This window comes from Hyposmocoma kahamanoa, unplaced genomic scaffold (genome assembly GCF_003589595.1).
Source record: "Hyposmocoma kahamanoa isolate Upper Pololo Valley unplaced genomic scaffold, ASM358959v1 87, whole genome shotgun sequence".
Lineage (NCBI taxonomy): Eukaryota > Metazoa > Arthropoda > Insecta > Lepidoptera > Cosmopterigidae > Hyposmocoma > Hyposmocoma kahamanoa.
In genome coordinates this window covers 89,963-114,785 of record NW_020654422.1, presented here as the reverse complement: position 1 = coordinate 114,785, position 24,823 = coordinate 89,963, and the positions used below count along the sequence as shown (strand labels likewise).

Here is a 24,823-nt window from a genome sequence, read left to right as displayed (position 1 = left end):
GCGCAATGGCAGTACCCCTCAGATCTTTGCGATTTAATATTAATAATAATCTTTGCCGTAGGGCAAAGGGCTTTGAGAGTACATAGTCTCAAAGGACAAAATCCTTAATTAATGCCATTTCCCACTATGGATAACCTACGAACATGACTTTCGATTTAGACTATAACTAAGAATGTGTTGCGATAAGCGATTTGACACTTTCAAATGAACTTTTCTAAATTGGTTCTGATGATCTGGAGGTCTTACTATGAAGTCTTATTACGATATAAAAAAAATGAATCGTTGTGAGACAGCGCTACATGAAGTGTATATCACGATCCGGCTTTTTTGTCGTTACAAACCTACACAAAACTAAGGCCTCTGAAGAGAATTTTGTTACTCTGATATGTATGCTACTGTGAATTCTTAAGTTTGAAACCGGGTCATTGGCGTAGTTGTTTGGCACATTATTTATTATTATTGAGATCCAACATTGTTGGTTATGTATGCAAAATAACCCGGCAGTGATATTCTGTGGTGATATACTAATTATGATGTTTAATTGTCACCCTTGAATGGAATAAAAATAACAAAAGATCCTCTGGTAACGGTATCACAGATGGCGCTATTGCAAAAAAATCCGTTGAAACCTGAAATCAAAAATCTGTAACAAACGCATTGAAAAATTCGTATCGTCTGCTGACTCGATCCTGATTGCCTTGGTATGGCACAGACGCTGGTTTGGATGCTGTCAGATCGAAATAATTTTTCACTGTGTTAATAATAATAACAAAAAGAATTAAGCTACATAATATTAAACTACCATAGTCCACTAAGGTGATTTATATGCATATAACTCCGTCTGCTTCAAAAGTATACAAGTATAGAGAAAGGTCTTTTAATAATACGCATTAAATTATAGGTTATTTAATGCGTATTGTTAAAAACCTTTAATGTTAGAAAATAATGTACTCAATGATAACACAGTTACCGATACGATAAAGTGACAAAAGTACTTGTAGTCCTTTGTTTAGCAACTTCAGAAGCAATAACCCGCAGAGTGGTGGCTTTACCTCTCGCGCTGCGCCTGCGCCGCCGTTGTCTCCAAACAAAGTTTGCCAAAGTTACATGTTTTTACGCCACACGAACGCGCGTGCTGGTAGCGCGTTATTAAATTCGAGCGCGTTTATATATTCTTAAACTTGAACTATAAATAAAAAGTAAATTCGGTGATTTTGTTTTTTCAATGTGGATTGTTTAATAATCAACCGTTCAATTTGACCTTTTTTTTAAAAAAGGTCAAATATTTTTGGTGAGTACTCTTAATTGACCTTTTATTAATTTGTGATAGATAATATTATTTATATAAACATTAGCTTTCAGAAAAATTAAAACAACGTAATTTATATTAAGAAGAATAAACTAAAATAATATTTATTACTAAACATAGACTATGTATGACAATGCCGAGAAATAATATAAACATAATATAAATATAATGTAAAGTTTATAAGTAGAAAGTTTTGCTCGACGGCTGTGCCCTGGGGAATCGTACCCAGAAGGCTAGCAACATTTCCCCTTTGAATACCTAAACTTAAAAAAAGGCATAAAGCTGTAGCACTTAGCAAAGTGGCATTTGAGCCTTTTGCAGTACTCGACCGTTCTGGCGACAGAGCCTGCGCCGCCCACGCTTGCAAGGCCATGGGAGGGCGCTACAGTGTCCACACAGGTTGCGTCCCACACTAACTGTCTCCCTAGCTTCCATGGACCGACAGTCATTCTCTCACCGCCAGTGGGCTCGAGAACTGCCGGTATCTGAGCTCTGATAAAGACCAATACGATGATGCTATGAGCACTACGTGTCGGGATAGTGTCTTTTTTAGGAAGAATAGACAAAGACATTGATACGAAGAACAAACTATTGTATATATATATTATATTAACATGAACTATTTATTATATACACTTTTAAACTTTCGCTTCGCATTATATTAACATTTCAAGGAAAGTAAACAATTTAAATTACTGACGAACTTATTAAATCCATGTTTGCATGCCCATGTGTTAGTATTTAAAAAAGAACCATGTCACACCTGTTCAATCTGTTGAATCACATATGAGTAAATGCGAAATGTACCTTCTATATATTTGTATGCCTAATGTTTAGCTGAACACAGAACCTTAACTTTCTACATTAGTTTTGATTATAGTGACTACCGCCCTTAGGGTAGGTATACGAGAAGGGCACTTAACCTGTGCGCGCACAGGAACCTTATAAGTTCAGGTACTGTACAGGGTTGTCACAGACCGTATCACTTGACTTCATCCGGTTCTTCGAGAGGCTAGTACCTCGGGTGAGCCGCGGTATGTCTCAGGGTGACGAGCGCAGTGGCTGTGAGCCTCAGATCTTTGCGATTTAAAGCTCTGAGAGACACCGTAACTGCTAACTTAGTAACACCCGGTACACGACTTGTCTGTCCTGTCACTTGGTGTCATAATAAAAACACATTCCATACAACCTGTGTTTTCACAAGTAAATTAATTATGACTATGATTTAATAAACATTGTCAACTTGGAATTGGAACAATAATAAATCAGATTTCTTGTAACTTCTATATTTAAATAAGTGAAAGTTTCTCACAAAACTGTACTGACATTACAACGCCATGTTCACAGCTTAGGAAATGGAAATTTTACCATCCTCTAAAATTTCACAGGCACAGCGCCACCAAGCGGTAGATAATACAACTATAAAACGGTTTGCTTTCATACAGCCTACTTTTATATACATTACTTTTCAATATTTCACACCTACATTATCCCGATATTTCGGCCAGGTTGCATTGGTCGTGGACACGGGTGTCTCAATTAATCATACTCTATCAGTAAGCCGTGAGCACAGCCAGTGCAATCTAGTCTTACATGACCTCAAATAGCTCAAGTTGATTCCGCATGATAGTGAAGGTGTTACATCAATAACTTTAGAAAAAATATATAGTAAAATTCAGGATATACACGTGTATTACCACATAGTGTGAAAACACGATTCCAAAAAATTTTCACGATAGAAAGAAACACAAACTTGCCTCGTTATTTTACAAGAAAACCGCTGCATTCAATAGGTACTTTACATGAGTACTAATGATTTTTTTATATCAACTGAACTAAATAGAACACATATACTAATACGATATACGTATGGCTCTAATTTCGACCTAAGCAAAGTCAAAGTCAAAGTCAAAGATTATTTATTCCATAGGTAAAATAAATTTACAATTGAAAACGTCACATTTAAGCTACTGCTCGTTCACTACGCTGGCCTCCCTGAGAAGAACGAGCAAGAAACTCTGGGGATTGCTATTTTCAAATAAACTTAAATGCATATGGAATACACTTTGAATCAAATTTGTGTGGATTCTGAAGCCATGTCGTCTTTCCATACATCTTTATCTAACACGTAGTCTTCAATTTTGTAATATGATTTTTCGATCAAAATATTTTTAAAGTTGTTTTTAAACTTAGGAAATGATAAATTTAATATATGCTCCGGAATCTTATTGTAAAAACGTATACAGTTCCCCATAAAAGAGTTGTTTACCTTGGTTAAACGAAATCGTGGTATCGTGAGTTTGGACTTAGCTCTAAGGTTAATATTATGGATATCTTCTTTCTTATTGAAATTATGTATATTTTTACGGGCATTTAAAATATTTGAGTAAATGTACTGTGATGCCACAGTCATGATACCAGTCTCCTTAAACTTTTCTCTGAGAGAAACCCGAGAGCCTAGACGGTACACAGAACGGATCGGTCGTTTTTGCAATGCAAATATGGTTTGAATATCTGCCGCTTTACCCCACATGAGACAAAATGAACCGTATTAGTACTGGAAAATTATGGATTCGAGCTGAGGTAGTGTCGACTCTTATGGGCAATGTATTCCAAAATAAGATTCCTGATGATAGGAAAAAAAATGTCACTAACGAGGTTAACGAATACTTTTTTTTCAAATTAACCAAAGTTTAGGGTGCTTTACAGGTCCTTAATAGTTCTACTGAAAGCAGCTGAGTGGTTAGGCAATCTGCAGATTACTCTAGTCAAAGCTCACTGACTGGTTTGTTTGAAAAATAAACATACACCATTATAAATATCTGCTGCGACCAAGGGATCTAATGTTTATATCGCACATGACAACTAACATAGTATTATCTCAAAATGGATTTAAATTATATAAATATTACTTATTTAGTTTCAAAGCGACAGTGTTGTCCTGTCACTTTGAAATTTAATCGTATATGAATGACACATCAATATAGCGAAATTTTGGAGATAAATTATTAAATATAACGCAATTTTGAGATAAAATATAATATAACGCAATTTTTGAGATAATAAATACTATGTTAGTTGTCTAGTGCGATATATTGTTTACGTTAATAATATTTAATTAGTTGTAGCTATTTATGTTATTCAAGTTATGGTTTATTTAAAAAGTTTTTTTTTATTTCATTGGATCAACTTGTTTATAATTTTTTTCTATCGTGTCCACATTTGCAAGCCGTAGCGACCTTAAATTGCGGCAGAATTCGGTAATAAGTCTGCGTCACTGTTTCAACTTTCTTATATTTATTGCATGTCTTGTTGATTGTCTTTAAAATAAATAAATAAAAGTTGTCTTCAATTGGATCCAAAATAATCTCAGTACAGAGTACTAAATAACCGACCTCAAAAGTTCGTGGAATTACATTTATTTGCCAAGTTTTATTGAAATTGGTTACCGGAAATTGCGCAAAACATTCACACAAACATTCCGCCAACCGTTGAAACTTTTCCTTTCGACCAGTAATACTTGCTTCAGGAAGTGGGCAAATTATTGAAAACGATCTTCTTACAATTCCAATCTATTTGGATCCGAAAAAATTGTTTCATTTCCGAGTTTTCAAATTGTTATAAACTTCATATAAAACATTATAATACAGCTATTTCCACATATATTTTTCAATAAATATAAAAAGCAATCCCTTGAGTTTCTTTTGATCGCTATGCTCAAGGCAATATGACTTAAAAATGAGTGTTTTAATCAACTCGATGGTCTCAAGTGTAACTTGCTTCCTTATGTACAAAATAACGATAGTTTGAATTTAAATTAATGGGTTTGTCTTTTGTTTTTGTAAAATGAACGGTAGAATAATCGATGTAATAACCATTCGCCCAAATGAACGTTTGCATTAATGAACTACCGAACCAGAAATGCCGAAGCCGTGATACCCTAATGGTTTAAACGGTCCGCCTGTCAAGTAGAGGGTCGTGGGTTCGAATCCGGGCTCGCACCTCTGAGTTCCTCAGAATTTATGTACGAAATTTAAATTTGAAATTTACCGTGAGCTTTTTAGTGAACAAAAACATCGTGTTAAAACCTGTATATGTCGAGGAAAGTTCACAACCTTCGGAAAACGTATGAAGTGCCCAACCCGCATTGGATCAGCGTGGCAGACAAAGGACTAAAACTCTCGCCTGAAAGGCAACCCGTACTTAGCAGTGGAAAGGTTCCATGGGCTGAGAATGATGATAACCGGAAATCATGAAACCACATCAACTATCTGGTCTCAAACTTTGCCTTTCGCTTCCATATTTATATACCGAATGGCTATAAATGGAATTCCCTGCAGTGATATGGTCCCTGAACGCTATAACTTGGTCCTTTTGAGGTCGAGAGTGAGTAGGTGTTAGTTAGATGTGCATGCTCCATCATCGACCTCATCGTCACTTTCCGTCAAGTGAGATTGAGGTCAAGCGCGTATTTAATTTTTTAATAAAAATAATTTGGGGCATTCACTTCACGAGTACCAGAGCAACGAAATTCACCAAGGGACACTCTCAGTCTAGAACCAGTTTAGAAAGAAGTTATTTCCCAAATTGTTCCTACCGGGATTCGAACCAGAGACCTCCTCACCTAACGCTTAAAGCGCAGTTGGATTAACGAGATCTTTAAAATATATAGCGACTTTGTTTCGAAAATCCGGTGTATCCGCCAGACCTTCAAGAAGTTGTGGAGAACGACGAACGAAGGAAAGACGAAATATAATACAGGTAACTAGTCACAGTTAATATATTAATATAGGTAACTAAGTAGTCACATTTAGAAGATTTAGTACATTACTGCAGGGGCTGGGAAGTAAGGGAGAGCTGGACAAGTGTGTTAATACGACTATACTTATATATAATCCCCGTTCCGGCCAATGCGTGTCTAGTGCTTTTCTCAAAAGACTAAAGAGAGGAAAAAAAAATGTAAAAAAAAAAATTTTATTAAAAGTGTAATATTGTATAAATATATTGTGATTTTCTCTGTCTTTGTGGTGATATTCGTGATATACTCCTGCCTTCACCGTTTATCCCTAAAATTAGAGCAACCTGAAATAAACAAAGGTTTGTTATACTTATTTACTGTATCGAAACTAATCTTTCAATGTTACACATTACGATATATATACGAACAAACCTTACAATCCTAGCTGCTTGGATATTGTCTTTTTTTTTATTAAAGCTTTGGCAAAGCCATTAGCCTAAACATGAAGTTTAATTATGTTTCTGTAAATATGGCCGCCACAAAGAGGATAGGCAATTTGAGGCGGCGTGCTTGGATTGACTCGGGATTCCTTAAAACGGGCCGATACGGGTATTTTAGTTCGAGATTCGTATAATTTCGCGTTTTAATCTTCGATTAAGGCACAATAGCACTATCCTATTCCACTTTAAACTAGATGTCACAAAATAATTGAATGTCAAAATAAAAACGACACTTTTCCCTCCAAAAGGTCCAGTGTAGTTTGTACATTTGAGTATGGAATATATGGCCCATAATGTTGATGGCTTGGCACAGTCCATGAAAACGAATAACAATTTAATTCGCTTCTCCATTGCATGAAAGTTTCCTAAGTTCTCATGTATCTTACTTTGCTCATAGCCGGCAACAAGTTTTCCATCGCTAATATTGCCTCATTTTTAATTAGCAGGAGTACAATCCATTACTGTATTTTCGTTACCGCTCGTCTCACTCATTTTCACAACGAAAATACAAAAAAGATGAAAAAACAGAAAAGAATACCAAAGCACTATAATTTATTTTACCGCCTTTTTCTTTTTTTTATGAAGTAAGCGGTATACGTAGGTATTTTTAATTCTCGCAATTACTAACACTGGACAGTTGGCTGTATGAGTTTTTAGTTTGCGTTTACATGTTGCATCTAGATTTAAAAATTTAGAAAATTGGACAGTAATGGATTTTCATCATTGACTTACAATTATATGGACGTCTAAAAAGTGTCCGCACTTGTAAGGCGCTAAAATCGTATACAGAGCGCCAAATTCCGCTTTAGTCTTCATTTGTTCTACGGACAGCGCGATACTGCGAAGACATTACAATTTAAATTTCGAATAGGTTGACTTGGGACATTTTTTTCGTGGTTTTTGTATTAGACCCGTCGTCCATTTATTTGTAAGTCAATGATTTTCATAGTTACTTTGCAGGCCTTGTTCGTTTCTTGTTCCCGTGTTCGTTTTTTGAAATTAATGTAAACATTTCCGAGCATATTTGAGAAAAGTATTTATTTTATGAAAAATAGTGATAAACGTAACATTAATACGAGGAATAGAGATAAACTGGCTATTCTTGACAGACGTCTTCACAAATGGCTTGGGTTTGATACCGCATAACAGTGAAAGTGTTGAATCAATCACTATGGAAAAATTATATAGTAAAATTGATGATATACACTGACTACTACACGGTGTGAAAACTAAATTCCTACAAATTACCTCGAAGTTTTACAAGAAAACAGCAGTATTCAATAGGTACTTTACATATACCAATGATTATTTTTTTATATCAACTGAACTAAATAAAACGCGTGTAGTATAGGTACGATATAAAAAAAAACTACTCTACTACTACTAAACTACTAACTCGGAACTAGTAGAGGCGAAGCTACAGAGCCTTGAACACCGCCGTAGAGTTGCCAACTTATCGGTATTCTACAGGATATATCACGGAGAGTGTGCGATGGAATTGCATAATTTGATTCCGCCTTCGCCTTTCCATCATCGGGAGACTAGACGTGGGCTGGGGTTCCACCCCTGTGTTGTGGATATTCCCCGGATTCGCACGAAGCGTTTCGCTTCCACATTTGTATGGCGAGCGGCTAGGGAATGGAATTCCCTGTCTGCAGACTTGTTCCCCGAACGCTATAACTTGGACCTTTTCAAGGCGAGAGTGTGCATGCTACATCCTCGACCTCATCGTCACTTTCCATCATATATATATATATATATATATATATATATGATGGAAATGTATATATATAATGGAAATGTAAATATATATAATAAAATATGTATATATATATAAAATATTTAAATATATATACATTTTTCAAATGGCTTTAAGTTTGTTTGTAAAAAAATGAATTCTGAAATTTTTATTCGAGCTGAGGTAGTACAGTCTCAAGGGGCAATGTACGGCCTTCTATAATAAGATTCCGGTTGATATTTTTTAAAACTATATTGAAACAAAAAATTTAGACCAATTTACTATACAGCTTCTGCGTACTTCGATGACGAAAAATGCAAGGTACGAACCCGTTTACCTCTTGCAGGTTTTCTTCATCTTATCTACTACGTATTTGAAATGAATATTGAACATTATAAATGTGTACAAAGGTTTATTTACAAAGAGCGACGCCTGAGTTTTTTTTATATTATTAATCAAGTACCTCCAACGTGGGAAGAAGGAGTCTTTTTATATCTACTTTTACAATTTTCAACCTAATTTTCTTCTTCATACTAGTTCTCGCTTTTATGCCTCTCACACTTTTATTCCTCATACAATTTCTTTCTAGCATTCATTCTTACTCATTCTTTGCAGAGGAACCTGCCTTACGAATGAGTAGTGGGATTGAATCAATGTGACGATCTCTGTGGTCAAGTAGCTTGCACACCGGTTTTCATAATCTTACCATCTCTGAGGTCCCACGTTCGATCCCCGGCCGGGTCAGTATAGAAAAGTAACTTTTCTATATCGATTTTTTAAATGTAATCTCAAGTGAGGGGACGAACAAGTCGAGCGCCTGATGGTGAGCTACGCCCTTGTCCATGAGATGTCCTCTCGATGAAACGGGCCACACCGCCCCTTCGTCCTCCTCGCGGCTGCCAAACGTACTGGCGAACGGAGTCCCCGCTCCGATCACCCGCAGCCGCGAAGGTACGCCCCCTCTTTCTCCCGATCGCACTCGGCAACCTCCTTCTAGAGCATCACCGCTTCACAGAAGGAGACCACTGCCTCATGGGACTCTTGATCCGCCAGCATAGCCACTACTATGCCTGGCGGAGAGAGATCTCGCCCGATCCGGGTAACCAGGATGTTCAACAACGAGCTGTACTGTTACAAAAACTACTGATTTCTATAACACAAGTGTAAAAAACTCACGAGATAAATAAATCTATGCCATACAAATATTTCTCTCGGCCCGAGAATAGCACCCGGGATCTCTTCGTGGCAGACCAGTAGGTACGGCAAGCGTTCGGCAATGGAGGTAGTCATTTATATACGGTTAGGTTAGGTAAGGACGCTTTCTACAATTGTTTTACAACTACTACTAAAACTTGAAACACTGCCTTTGAAGCTGAGTGCACGCACAGATCTATTTCTGTATCTATGCAATCCTTGTTCAAACAACACTCACGACTATCATTACTTTGCGGCATCATGCGTAATTACGAGAAGGTCGAAGCGCCTTTACAAACCTTTGACCCTTAACACTTGACAATAAAGTTCAAAAGTCAGTCATCGAACCACGTAATCACAAAATCCTCTCACGATCCATCAACTGAAGCATGCGTGCATTTTCCGTAAACGAAGTCTCAAAATTTCTTTACCATTTCCATGATGATCGCGGGACTTGGTAAGAATTGCAGTAGGCAATTCAAACCGTGAAATGAAGGTTGTTCTATGTAGACCAAGGTTCCTAAGGGTCGTCCACCACAACACTAAAAACACAAGTAAAAAATGCAACAATGACCTTAAATTACATTACGTCAAATTACATACGGATTAGTCATGTTTGTTTATTTATTAATTTGGAACACTAACAGATTACACAGAAAAAATAAGTTTAAACGACAACATTTGGTAAGGCACAGTTCTTATGTGTATGCCAATTACAAAAACATTAATAAAATGAAAACAAATTTAAATATCAATAATCAAATTATTTTAAATTTTTATTGAATTGATATTCAATTATTTCCTGTGAAATTACTCCACCAGTTTGTTATAATTACTAATACAAAATTCGAACACTCAGAAAAAATTCCTTCGATCCGGCCGGATTCGAACCGATGTCTTCTAGCTTACCGTGTCAGACTCTATACCAACTAAGTCACGGAATGAACCAGCTAAGATAATTACTAATACAAAGATCGAATACTCAGAAAAAAATCCTTCGATCCTTATATTCGATCATTATAACAAACTAGTGGAGTCATTTCACAGAAAATAATTGAATATCAATTCAATAAAAATTTAAAATACAGTGAATAGCGACATCTCTCGCCAGGGCTGATAACTGTAAAGATATCTAACTGGGTGACAAAACTACGACTAAAAACTCGTTGAAAAAAACCAAATATAAAAATGCGACGCAAGCACATAAAAAAATTCGTGAGGTGCGCTGGTTCGTTCCGTGGCTTAGTTGGTATAGCGTCTGCCACGGTAAGCTAGAAGAAGTCGGTTCGAATCCGGCCGGATCCAAGGATTTTTTTCTGAGTGTTCGATCTTTATATTAGTGATTATAAATCCAATTATTCATTTAAGGTAAATAATTGATTACAAGATCGGAATAAATAGTTGATTGATGTAAATATGACAGTGCATTGTATTCATTAAATATTTTGTGACAGATAAAATAAATAATAATGACAATAATTCATTAAGCTGTTGGAACATGCAATTTATATTTAAATTTATAGACAGAATCATTAAAAACGTCAAGACCAGTTGAATTGCAATTATCAATTGTGTTATAAGAACGACACATTCTACACAAAGACGAATTCGACACGGTAAGACACGGGCACGGGCGTACGACAAGGTGAGACATAAAAAGTGTTGTAATTCTGTCTGAGTAATTAAATGGAGCACAGATTTTTGTGTTCTTGGATTTGGTCACAACGAATGATTCCATTCACAACCTTGTACAGAAAAAGCAGATCGATCAGTTTTCAACGTTCATGGAGAGGTGTCATTCAAAAGAATGAGAGGCGCTATTCATGGCTTCTATGGGATATACCTGACGAATTGAATGCCAAATGTCTTGTAAACGACAAAAGTGTAGTTGAGTAAAGAAATAATTGAAAACTAATTCAGAAAAAGCATTTAGCGTACCCATGGACGACGATGGACAAAGATTGTTATATCTGTATATGTTTTAAGTAAAATAAGTGTTAATGATTTTATTACCACATTGTAGTAATAAAAAGGATTAGCCGTTCAAAAGATCATAATGTTATTATTTAAGAAAATAATATTTCTTCAACTATACCTCCACATTTATATGGTATACGGCATTACAAAAATCCTTGTCTGCATACTTGCTCCCTGAACGCTATAACTGACGCCTTTTCGAGGCGAAAGTGCGTAAGCATTATATAGGTGTGCATACTCCAAAGTCGACCACATCGTCACTTTCCATTAGGTGAAATGGAGGTCAAATACGCACTTATTCTACCATTAAAAACTGACTTTTTATCATTTTATGCTAAGGAAGCATATCTTTTCACTTCATCTTCATTTACACTGTGTTACAGTGTTCAATGCGGTCATTCTCGGACTAGTTCTCACTACGTAATTTCCGTGGCTATTTTTATTATTTAAATATTCAAGTATATTATCGTGTAATTATTAAATAATATTTCACGATACAATAAAATAAATAAAATAAACTAAGAAAATACTTCTTAGAGCGAATCGCTGTGGACGGATAAACCCTTAGTGGTTTTTTGAGCATGTATGTAATAAACCGTTAAATAAATTAAAAATATATAATTACTCGGATATTAAATAATATCGCATGATAAAAAATCGAATACTTAACTTACTTAAATAATAAAAATTGCCACAGAGATTAGGTAGAGAACACTAATCCGAGAATGACCGAAGGAACATACTAAGTACCTATACTTACTCAGTTCTTATTCATCTTAGCGATTTAAATAGAGACGAAGAGAATGCTGTTTACTACACCAGTGTTGTTCAGAGGTAATTTTAATTCAACACAGCGCTGCTACTATTAAAACTACAAATTTTACTCTACCTACCCTCCCAACTAACACTTTGGTGTTAACCTTCCAAGACCTAACAAACTATGATGGGAAAAGTGCTAAACGCCCAAAATATACATTAAAACGTACTAAATATGCTTCAGGCCCAGTCAAATATGACCCTCAGTTTGGTATGAAAACCGCAAAGTATTTTCCTAAAAACCATATGGTAACAAACAATGTATACTAACACTAAATTTGAATGCGTACATTTGTGTACATTTTGATGTACACGGCGTCTTAGGAGGTTAAAGAGAATTTTAAGAACCTAAGGTTCTATAAACGCACTTTTTTAGTGCGCTATAACTCTTATATAACCCTGATTAGGGTTCACATTTTATTACACCTTTTTGGTCACAATTTTAGCTTAAAGTAACTTAATGGTTATAGAATACTGATAATGAGTGATAATAAAGAGATACAATAGTGCTATTGAAGTAGTGATTGCCACTTTAAGTGTTTTGTAAGCTTTAAGGTTACAACCGTAAGCTAAAGTAGTAAACGATTTATAAAGCCCACTCTTTTAATAAATATAAGTTAGGTAAAGGTAAAGTAATATTATTTCATTGCTTCGCAGTACAAGTGAATAGATTTTATTTTTAGTTGCAGTATTTAAATATTAAACTTTATAACTTATATTAAACCTTACCCATTTCTGCCGCCAAGCAGTAATGTGGGCATTACTGTGTTCCGGTTATGAAGGGTGCTCGTGAAATTATAGGCACATGGGATTTATCATTTTATGTCTCAGGATGACGGGCGCAACAGCAGTAACCCTTATTATTTTTAATTATTCTTCTAAGAATCATATTAATCACTTCAAGACAATTAAATTAACTTTGGCTGAATGGATGCCAAATTATTGAAATTTGTGATAGGAAGTTGTGATTTTTGGAACCTATTTTATTGTCCATGTAATTGAGGTACTATAGTAGTTTAGCATACTATCTATGTACAATGGTACTAACCGTTGATATAGAATACGTCGATGCTTAAAATTTCGATATAGTGTCGATGTTTACAGATGATTAATCAAACTATCGCTGTTACGACCAATTGATAAAATGTTTTCTGTATCATGACGTGCTGGTTCAATAAATAAATAACGTATACACTCATAGCCCCGTACTAGGGAAATCCTGTGTCGCGAGTGCCATGGACACACACATAGACAACCACAAGTTACACCCAAACTCACGAGAGAAATAAAAGTAGGCCATACAAATATTACTCCCGGTCCGGGGATCGAACCCGAGACCTCTGCGTGGCAGTCTAGCATGGTAACCATTCGGCCACGGAGATAATGAAATAAGGTAAAAAACATTCAAAGAGATGGTTTGAGAATCTAACATTGCTAAAACTGTACTTAAATAATAGACTTACAATGAAAATTCGCTTACGTTAAGTATTCGGCATATTCGGCCAATTTTTTGTTATTTGAACATTTGAATACTTGAAATACGTATGCGAAATATGAGGAACAAATAAGAAAAAATAACAGTACATTATCATGTAATTTTAAACTATGCTGAATATAGATTGTACGTTAACCATAGCGTCATTTCTTTTATTTATCTAAAATATCAAAAGAAAAGTAACATAATTAAGTTGTTTTTCTGAGAGATTAAAGCAGGTACAATTTAAAAAAACTAACTACTTCTTATATTGTTGAGTCATGACTTAATAAACTCTAACAAAATCACCAAGTACTTATGTTATTATTGAAAAAGCAAAATAAAATTCAGTTTTTGTAAGTTAATCAAATTGAAGAAAAAGCAATGTCTTTCTTAATTAAAACATTGAGTAATTTTTTTTCCTTGTTTGTTTTATTGTACAAAGTTATTAATAATACCTGACGTTAATAAATTGTACGATCTGTCTGACTTACAGGGGTATTCTCGGCTTAGTCAGGTAGGACTGCCCTCGTCGTCTTGTATCCAAAAGAAAATCGGTCTACTTTTGAATTCTGTCAGTCTATCTATATGGCCAGTCAGTCCGCTGGTCTTTTGTAGTCAAAACATCTTGTTCGTACTTAATCGTCTTGTTCTATGTGTGAACAACTTCATTCTAACATACAAGCCACGACATTTTAAACTGCACGACTATCTGTCGTCACGACATAATGGGAACGCGATCTAAACGTACAAATCTTCGAGTTTCTGTTTATTTAAAGATTAAAAGAAAACATTTAGAATCAATGATATATTTTAACCAAAATTCAAATCCAAATAATGTGTACTTTTGCGAGATTATGTAAATACCACCATGTAGCTTTTTTATGACACTAACTAATGGGACACTTGGTCTATCCATAACAGCTGCAGTACCACTCAGCTTTAAATCACAAAGATCTGAGGGGCAGTGCCACTGCGCCCGTCACCCTGAGATATAAGTTGACAAGTCTCATGTGCCTGTAATTTCACCAGCACCCTTACCCTTCGAAATCGGATCAAAACAGTAATGCTGACATTATAATGTTGCCAATACTGCCCTGGATGAACTCTTTTACAAGGAGCTCTAGTACTACTAAATAATTACTGATCAATTAAACAGAAACCAATACGCTTGTTCTTATATTCTACGATATTTGATTGGTCATATTTATAAAAGTATTACAGGGTACGACACAGTCCAAAGAACATAATTGGTTAGACTGTGATATCGATGCGTCACTCGTTAAACGGCAATTTAAATGAAGTTTCCGAATTGAACTACGAGGCATCCATCCTCCTTTGAATATTATTTGATTTGTCTTATTAGTTTCCTCGATTTCCTCACAGATCATCTCCAAGACGTGTCATGCGAACGTGAATTTCAATATTGTTGGAAAATATATACTAGTAGACATATGTACATGTATAAACAAGTGTGACAATATCAACCTTTATCCAGTTTTGTACGCGCACGGTTAAGTGTATGGTCGCGATCTCATACGAATGTGCATAAGGTCAGTGACCTTATGTTGCTAACAACATATTCGAAAACTTTAAAATGTGTTAGTTGCAATATCATTATTAATGAAGTGTTGGCGTTGGTCTCCAATAAATTGGACGTAATGGATTATGAGAGTCTCGTGCAAATTTGTGCAACGGTTTTTATAGTGCAGGAAGTTGAGAAGCACAGCAATTATTATTTGACTGTGTCAAGTCAGGTAAAAGACATGTCTCACAGCGAAATGATGGTATAATTCTACGGGATCTAGAGTACATCCTCATGATGTTTCAAAACGCAGATTTGAAACTGCTATCAAATTTCGTTGCTAAGGACTTAGAGCGACTGCCGCCTGTTACTTTTGATACTGTTGACGTCACTGCCTTACTTAAGAATATTTCACTGCTAAAATTGGAACAGTCACAAATTAAAAATAATTATGTGACCAATAAACAGTTACAAGAATTAGAATGAAATGGCACGACGACAGGTATGCCTTATTTTTAACCGGAGAGTGTACGGTAAACAGAAATAGAGGAGCTTGCACTACGGACAGCGGGCCGATGGCGTTACAAACACCGGTGAATGAGTCAGCTGATCACAGTTACACTCTACCTATGCAGTGGTCTGCGCAAGCAACTATTGTTAAAGAGCGTTCATTGTCTCCCTCTAACATACCGCATGAACCGTCTGGAGAGGTTCCCTGCGCACTGTGATTCCCCCATAGGCCATAAATCAAAAAAAATCATTGGCTTATCCCGGTTAGATCAACTCACTAAGTTAGTAACTAGTTAACAAGCTTCCAAAAACTATAAATATCAATGTAATTAGGTCACGTTATCATTCACTTTTGTGCATCGGAAGTGAGCGCATCGCGAGACTAATTATCACCACGTGTGAGTCATCGAAACTTAATCACTTTGTTTTTGAGTGTCACTATTCCAAATCAAGTGTTTACGTGTTGTGAAAGCATGGAGATCCAAGAGCATGGTATGTACTTTTATTATCAATTTTTTTTAATTTTTTTTATGCATATTTTTTTTATATAATTTTTTTATTGAAGGCAGTTTTTTGGTGAAAATTTTTGGCATAACTTAATTTCCTTTAGACCTACAACTTTTGGCTGCGCTGAGCTGCACCTGAGGTATATGGTTTTTGAATAAGGAGTATGTCCTTATTAAGAGCTATAAGTTTCATTTGCATCTTGCTGCCTCTTCTTGGCTTAAAGGGGTGTCAAAGTATGCATGTCCATAGTATTGAATTTTTAATTTTTTTTTAAGTTCAGCTTTCATATTGTTTTAGGTACATTTTTCAAATGTTCTGTATCGAGGATGACAATTTTTGATATTTGGCACTCTAAAGTGGGTAATCCAAATGAAAAAATGCAACACGTCCTGAGCACTTTGACCGAAACATCATCCCTTTCTGACGACATCGAAAATATTGATTTAGAGACTTTAAGCCTTAAAATTAAGAATATTTGTAAACGAATTTCCCACTACTGGGCAAAGTCGAATCGTACTAGATCTAAATTCTTAGAAAAATATTCAGATTGGCTGCATGTCGTTGAAAATATTGATGTACAGCGAACTGAGTTACGTGTATCTCAGAGCTTTGACGAAGTTAAACCATCAACTTCTTCATCGCATGGCCGTCCGAGAATTAACTTTGACGACACCAGTAAACGTACAAAAAGGAGAAGATTGGCTAGTTTGTCTAACCAAGACCCTTCTCTTGTACAGTCATTGCTCAATGCGTCCGATAGCTTGTCTTGTCCTGAAATCGATTCTAGCGAAGTTTTATCGCTCATTGTTGAAGCTCAGTTAACTCGACATCAATATATATTAGTAAAGAAATTTATAGACAATAAGTTTTCAAAAACCATTTTCCCATCTTACCAAAGTGTCGTGGAATCTAAAAAACACTGTTATCCTTCAGATATTACTGTTACAGAATCATCCGCCGAAGTCGAACTTCAAAGTTTATTAGATCATACTGCCAATCGGATTCTCAAGTCTCAAAAAGATGTTTTGGATAGTGTACCTAATGAGTCTCTAGATAAGATATCTTTGATAGGGAAATGGGGTTTCGATGGCAGTACAGGGCATTCAGAATATAAACAGTGTTTTTCTGACTCCACTCTTGAAGACAGTAGCCTGTTTGTTACTTCGTATGTGCCACTTCAGCTTGTTTTGACAACAGATAACAAAGAAAATTCAGTAGTTTTGTGGAAAAATCCTCGTCCTTCATCAACTCGATACTGTCGTCCTATACGCCTCCGATATTTGAAGGAATCGACTGCAGTGTCAGTTGAGGAAGAAGCTCATTTTAAAGATAAAATAAGGAACTTGCAGCCTACTGTTTTCAAGGAAGAAGATCGCGAATATCGCATTACTCATTGTTTGCAACTTACTATGGTAGATGGTAAAGTGTGCAATGCACTTAGTGGTGTTTCTTCATCAAAATGTTTTATTTGTAACGCCTTGCCCAGTGAAATGAACAAAATTGACGAATGTTTAAATAAGGAAGTCGATGAGAGTAAATATGAATTTGGTTTATCACCTCTTCACGCGTTAATACGTTTTTTTGAATATTTTGTTCATGTCGCGTACAAGTTAGATGTTAGGAAATGGCAAGCTAGGTCCGCTAATGACAAAATGCTTGTTGCTGCAAAAAAATCATATGTTCAGACTCAATTTAGAGAAAGATTAGGGCTTATAGTGGATAAGCCTAAAAGTGGCGGAAGCGGAACATCAAACGATGGTAATACAGCCAGGCGGTTTTTCTCGAATTCAGAAATTTCCGCTGAAATTACTGGGATCAAGAAGGATCTCCTAGATCGTTGCTGGATCATCCTTCAATGTTTAAATTCGGGATATAATATTAATAAGACGAACTTCGAAGAGTTCGCTTTAGAGACGGCTCGGCAGTTAGTTGCCGAGTATCCGTGGTATAACATGCCTGCTTCCGTTCACAAAGTTCTAATTCATGGTGCTAATGTTATAGATTACGGTTTGTTGTCAATCGGAGAGTTGTCTGAAGAAGCAGCTGAAGCGACTAACAAATACATCAAGTCTTTTAGAAAAAATCATACGCGTAAAATGAGTCGCATTGTGACCAACACAGATTTAGTAAATAGGCTGCTTCTTCATTCAGATCCCTTCATAACAGGTCTACGAAAGTTACCTGTTAAAAAAAAAGGTGTACTGTCAAAAGCTGTATTAGACTTGTTATGTATTTAAAGTTAATATTGTTGAGATTTAATGTATTTTGGTATAATTTGTGTTTTGTTTGTATTTTGTAAAATGAACTTTTTTATGTATTTTTATTGTTTTAATTTATTCATTTGTGGTTATTGTTAATACAAATAATCATTATTTACACAGTTTTACCATTAAAAGTCGCAGTATAAAATGTTTTAGATACATCGTCTAAAAACAAAATTACTGCGAGACATTTTTACACCTAAATATTGTCAAATATTTTTTAAAATGTATAATTTTATTAATTTACGTTTACCTAATCATATTTTAACGTAATAAAATAAAAAAATAATAATAATTTCGGAGTTACGTATTTATGACCGCCTTAGTATGGAGCGTGAATCACCGTGCTGCGAGCTCGAGTGGTCTCTGTCGCGCGCGTTGAGTGAAACGCATAAGAGCGTGGCCTCGTCAATGCATTCGAATGAGCAATACATAAATAAAATAGTAAATCAAGTCTGTACCCTCCGTGAAAAACGCGCTAACTCGACTTGTATCAAATTCGTTTTTTTAAAGACCACTACTCTATCTGCTCTAGAACCGACGATAATTTTCATGTATAAATGATATAAGTCACCCTTTTCCAGAAAATGTAACTAGTTTTTTGTGTAATGTGATATAAATTACACGCACATATTCAATTTCGTACGTCACGCCTAAATTCTAAGTGTAAAGAATTACAACTTCAATCGAATTATTAAAAACATTGAGCTTTCATTAATATGCGATTGTGAATACTGATTGTATTGTAGTTATATTATTATACTCGACAGAATTAAAATAAATCACCTTGTGATTAAAGGGACTTTAAATATCATTGCAAAAATCGGCCACAATGCGAAGATGTTTGTGTGTACTAATACAATAAATGATGTATTAATTTACACGAACCTTCTTTTGAAATGAAAGATTTCATATTTTATACAATTTAACTTGTATCAAAAATGTTCGAAGTTTTTGTCTATTTGTAATTTATTTAAATCAAAAGTATAAAGTGATATAATTCATAATTCTAATTAGTCTATCTCTTTATAGATATATAAATTTGAAAGAGAAAGGCGATTGTAAATGCGTTTAGACAAGGGGCGATCTTACATATTTAAGCCTACTTTTCTAGATCTCCAATAAAATTAAATCCTATAGTGGAGAAAGGTTATTATTGTGATAATTATTAGATAATTTTTAGTTTCCGAACACTTTGGTTATTTTTACAGTTTTGTTTACTCTATTATTTTTAAAAACGGTTGATGACCGTTTATAAGGCAATTGAAAAACATTTCAAGGTATTGACGATTGTTTTTCGAAAGAATCTTTTGGCCGTGAAACTTTGGACAATTTATTACTTTTTGAATTTTAGAAAATAGTTTTATTTATTATAATTATTAATACAAAGAACACTCCTTAAAAAATTCATCCCGAAAAAAATTCCTTCGATCCGGCCGGATTCGACCTGACGTCTTTTAGCTTACCGTGTCAGATGTAATCCACGGAACGAACCAGCGGACCTCAGGAATTTTTCTATGTGCTTGCGTCGTGTCTTTGTATTTGGTTTTTCAACGACTTTTTAGTCGTAGCGCCGTCTATGAGAAATCTATGAAAGATTTATCACCCAGTTAGTACCTTTACAGCTACCAGTACTGGCGAGAGATGTCGCTATTCACTGTACCTATTTTAAATTTTAATTGAATTGATATTCGATTATTTTTTGTGAAATTACTCCACTAGATTGTTATAATAGTTTTAGATATGAAATAGTTTTATTTAATTTACTATTTTTAATGACAGTCAATAAACGTTTTTATGTCAGTTTAAAACAAATTAAGAAGGATTGATTACTTTGCTTAGTATATTGGTATTTTAATAAATATCGCTGCCAGGGACGATATAGTTGTTATGTAATTCTATTGTATTGTATTGTAGATCTAGAAAAGTAGATTTAAACATGTATCATCGAAGTTACATAATAATAACTAACTAAAAAAAATTTATTACATATTGATACCTAGGTATTAAGTTGACTGAAGATCTATTTTCCTGAATTCCTAAAATGAAAATGAGTCTTTTTTTATTTTATAATGTGTAAATATAGAAGTTTATTCTATCTACTTGCAAAAACTAATCTGCTGATGTTGATTTTTATAGTTATTACAACAATAATACATAAGGATTTTTATTTTTATTTTATTTATTATTTATTATAGCAATACACACAATTTTAGAATTTGAGATACATTTTTTATTTTTGCGCAATTTCATCTATTTCAACTGATTCGCAAAGAAACCTATTAATTTTAATTACAATTTTGTTCGACGAGATTCTTGTAATCTTAATAGGCAACTAAATAGATTTATTTGAACTTATTTACATATCATTGTTCACCAAGTCACCACACGCCGTGTAAATTGGTACAATTCGTAATAAATCATCTAACACAACCACGATTTGAAGTGACAAATGATACAATTTGCTTTTATTAGTACTTGCTGAGAATATGTAAAGTTAAATGTAATTATTGACAAACCACAATATTGATACAGAAATTCCTTTTTAGGAAAAGTAACTCGTTCAAAACTAGAACACATAACAAAAAAGTTATGAGCCTATAAAGATTCAAATTTTTCAAATCCGTTTTTCTCAAAACACGAATTTCTGACTTAGCCCACTTTTCACGGAGGGTACAGAAGTATTGGTTAAAACAAGTTTCGCAAACAATCTATTGTTTATATTCTATATATATATATTGCACCAGCAGCGACCAGTGTCTATGGACAACAGCATTGTCATTGTAAAAACAGCTGTTTCAACGTTGGTAAACAAGCAAATTGACGAGACAAGTAATTAATAAATAAAGAGCGTAAGGATGTCACAGATGTGTCCAGTGAACGAACTATTGAAATTTCATGTATGGTATTGGATCAGTTTGTCGTCTTATGTGTGCACAGGCCTCCATCTGCCAATTTCAACGAGTTTGAATTAACCATGGAAGCTAGTCTAAAACGGATTTTACCAACCAAAAAACTATATTAGACGTGGAGAATTCAATGTAAACCTGTTGGAAAACTGTTCTACTCCTGTAAGACTCATTAATTTATTTAAAAGTTTTAACTTGATTAATCTTTTTTTGGAACCAACTAGCATCACTGCCTCCTCTTTTACTTGTATTGATAACATTTCTTGCAACACAGAAACAGTATCTAAATCAATGATAAATTGCTTAAGATTAGACCATAGTAGGCAATTGGCTACTTTTTTAATTGTTAAATGAGCATGCAGGTAGAGCAATTTCTCCGCAGACCGATTACCACAGAACAAATAATTAGATTTCAAAATAATATAGGCAATAGTTGCAATGCCCTGCCCCATATACCGGAGGTTCCAAGTATTTTATATAACACACATTTAGTTATATTAAAAATGAATTTGATAATGTATTTAAACTGAAAGCAATAACTTTCCATAGAGATACTAAATTCAATGACTGGGCAACAGTAGGTATTCATAAGAGTTGGTCTCGTTGATGAGCTACACGCTATGAAAACTTATAATACTAATTTCAATTTTATAGAATATGTTAAAAATTATTCAAAAATATTTAAAAAAGTATGTGTAGCTGCTAAGGTTAAATTTCACAGCGATAAAATTAGACAATCGAAAAATAAAACTAAAACTACTTGGAGCATAATAAATAAAGAGTCAGACAGGGTTAAACAACACGATTGAGACATAGTTCTAGAATTAGACGGCAAACTTATAAACTCTAAAGATGAGGTAGCCCAAGCTTTTGAATCGTTCTTTTCATTAAATTCCTCTCCGTCTCTTGCTATTGATCTCCTAAAGAAAAATGTCACTGATGCGAATGCGAAAGAAGGCTGCTTTGCTTCACCGTGTGCGTGGTAGCCTGAACAACATACTAGTAACACTCGTAAACCGGTTCGATAGTCCCTTGCTATGGCATCTAATACAAAGAGTCATAGGTGTAATTTAAATTAAGTAATTGCATATTATGTGATGTAATTCAAATGTAATTTAAATAAGTACCTACTAACATAGTCGCTAAGTCTTACTAACAAAGTATGGAAACTTTTTCTGAAATAAAGTTTTATTATTATTATTTACAAAACAAATCGACGTAACTTACAAATTTGATATAAAAAATCCTTGGCCAAAAATGCAGCAAGGAAGCTTGGCATCCTTTCCAGGGAGAGGCGTTACTTTACACCGGGACAGCAGCGGGCACAACTTGCTCGTCACGTCACTTGATATTATAAAAAAAAAACCACACATAAAACCATATAATGATCATCAAACTGAACATATATAACTTGGAAAATAATAGTGATTCTTGTATTTTATGTGACCTCTTACATAACTCATCGATTCACAAGAGTTATTACAATATGACTTATGGGTTCCGCCTCCCACCTCCTAGCGGTCTAAGACTTTAGTTAAACAGCAAAACAAAACAATTTAGGTATGAGGTATCGATTTGTTCTAATTGATATTTTGTATCACCTACCTGTTTTATGACTGGTTGTTTCATATGAATAAAATTTTAAAAAATGACGGTACTCGAGTAGAACCTAGATCAAACGTAACGTCAAAACCGGATGTCCTTTATACTCACGATAACAGATATGGTAGTCTAGTGTTTACTATGCCGATGTGCTCTTGAAAGTCAGGAGCGCGATTATATTTTTAACCGACTTCAAAAAGGAGGAGGTTCTCAATTCGACTGAATGCTTTTTGTATGTATGTTACGTGATAACTCCGGCCATTTGTGAACCGATTTTGTTGATTATTTTTTAGACCTTAGTAGTAATTCCATTTAAATTTCAAGAAAATGTTCCAGCGCTAAGGGATGAATGACTTTTGAGGTCGTTTTTTTTTTAATAACTAGATAGTGCAGAAGGGTGTCAGGATTGGTAGTCTTTAAAGAACAATGTCGAAAATATTTTAAAAAATTCTGTAATTTCTTCAAACGTCATAATTACAAAGTAGAATAAAACTATTTCTTTAAATTTTTCAAATTACACCAAACACCTGTGCAGTCTGTAAATAAAATCATAATTGAAATGAAGCTCAAATTACTAATTAATATGTTAACGCACTGATATCTACATAACCAGCTGTCAGCTTCTTACTTTCTTAAGAAATAAGCAGGTGACAGTTGTCACTCAATGTTACGTCGAGCGACAAAGAGAGATTTTCATTACCTACGTATAGATTGGTCCACATCAAAGATTGTCTCGAACCTATCTAACTTTACAATAAAATTGTACATGAGTCAATGTCAATGAGTCAACACAACACGAGTGCTTCGTTTACCTAACACTACAACGCAATTGCAATGTTGAAATGGGGTAACGTTATTGGCTTATCGCTTTATCTTATAATTTGAAGTTAACCTCTTTTAATTAATACTTAGGTATATCGTTATGAATCTATTGATATAACTTACAATAGGTTTGCGTTATGAATGACTTCGTTCAAGGTAAATTCAAGTCTATGAATTATAAAAACGGTCCAAAGTGCAAAGTGTCAAGCTTGATATACTAGTAACAAATTTTTTCATTGTACCGAATGGCGGGATGAACAAGTCGCGCGCCTGGTGATAAGCGACACGTCTGTCCATAACTGTTGCAGTGCCGCTCAAAACTTTAAATCGCAGAGATCTGAAGGACACTGCCACTGCGCACGTTACCCTAAGACATAAACTGACAAGAACCATGTGCCAAGAATTTCACCAACACACTTACCCCTCAAAACCAGAACACATGTAAAAAAGTAATGCTCACAATACTGCTTGGTAGCAGAAATAGATAAGGTGAAATAATATTTTTAAATGGTTTTGAGGTATTTTTTATTTGAAGTGGTTTTAGGTATTTTTTAATTTTGTCTGAATTATTTTTTACCATAAAAAAAAATGTGTAAATAAACTTATAAAAGTGCTACTGAAGATTCATACTAGGAACAGGTTCCTTCGTACGGTAGGACCTTTTATTATATTTTCGGTATTTTAGAACGTTTCATGGTCACGTGTTGATCGTTTCAACTTCTTCGAAATATACCTAAATGAAGACAAGAAAGTTGTAATTAGTGACAATCGTTCAAAGTGTAAATTGTAAAATTTTTATTAACTTTATTGAATTTTCTTGTTACCTGCACGATTGAAATTAAAAATTTATCGGGTGAGTGGCAAAATTTGAAAACTGGTTTTATTTACTTTTCTTAAACCTGATTCCAAAAAAAAAGCTAGTCGATTTTATTATACGTGAG

At 34.6% G+C, this 24,823-nt stretch overlaps 1 protein-coding gene across 1 annotated transcript in view; it reads left to right on the top strand.

The window, feature by feature from the left end:
- The first annotated feature begins 1,063 nt into the window (after positions 1 to 1,063).
- The window catches only part of LOC113235415 (proton-coupled amino acid transporter-like protein pathetic), a 105,700-nt gene continuing 81,940 nt past the window's right edge, over positions 1,064 to 24,823 (top strand). The window contains exon 1 of the mRNA XM_026471096.1: positions 1,064 to 1,291. The gene's annotated coding sequence lies outside the window, so the exon portion shown is untranslated. The remainder of the gene's footprint in view (positions 1,292 to 24,823) is intronic.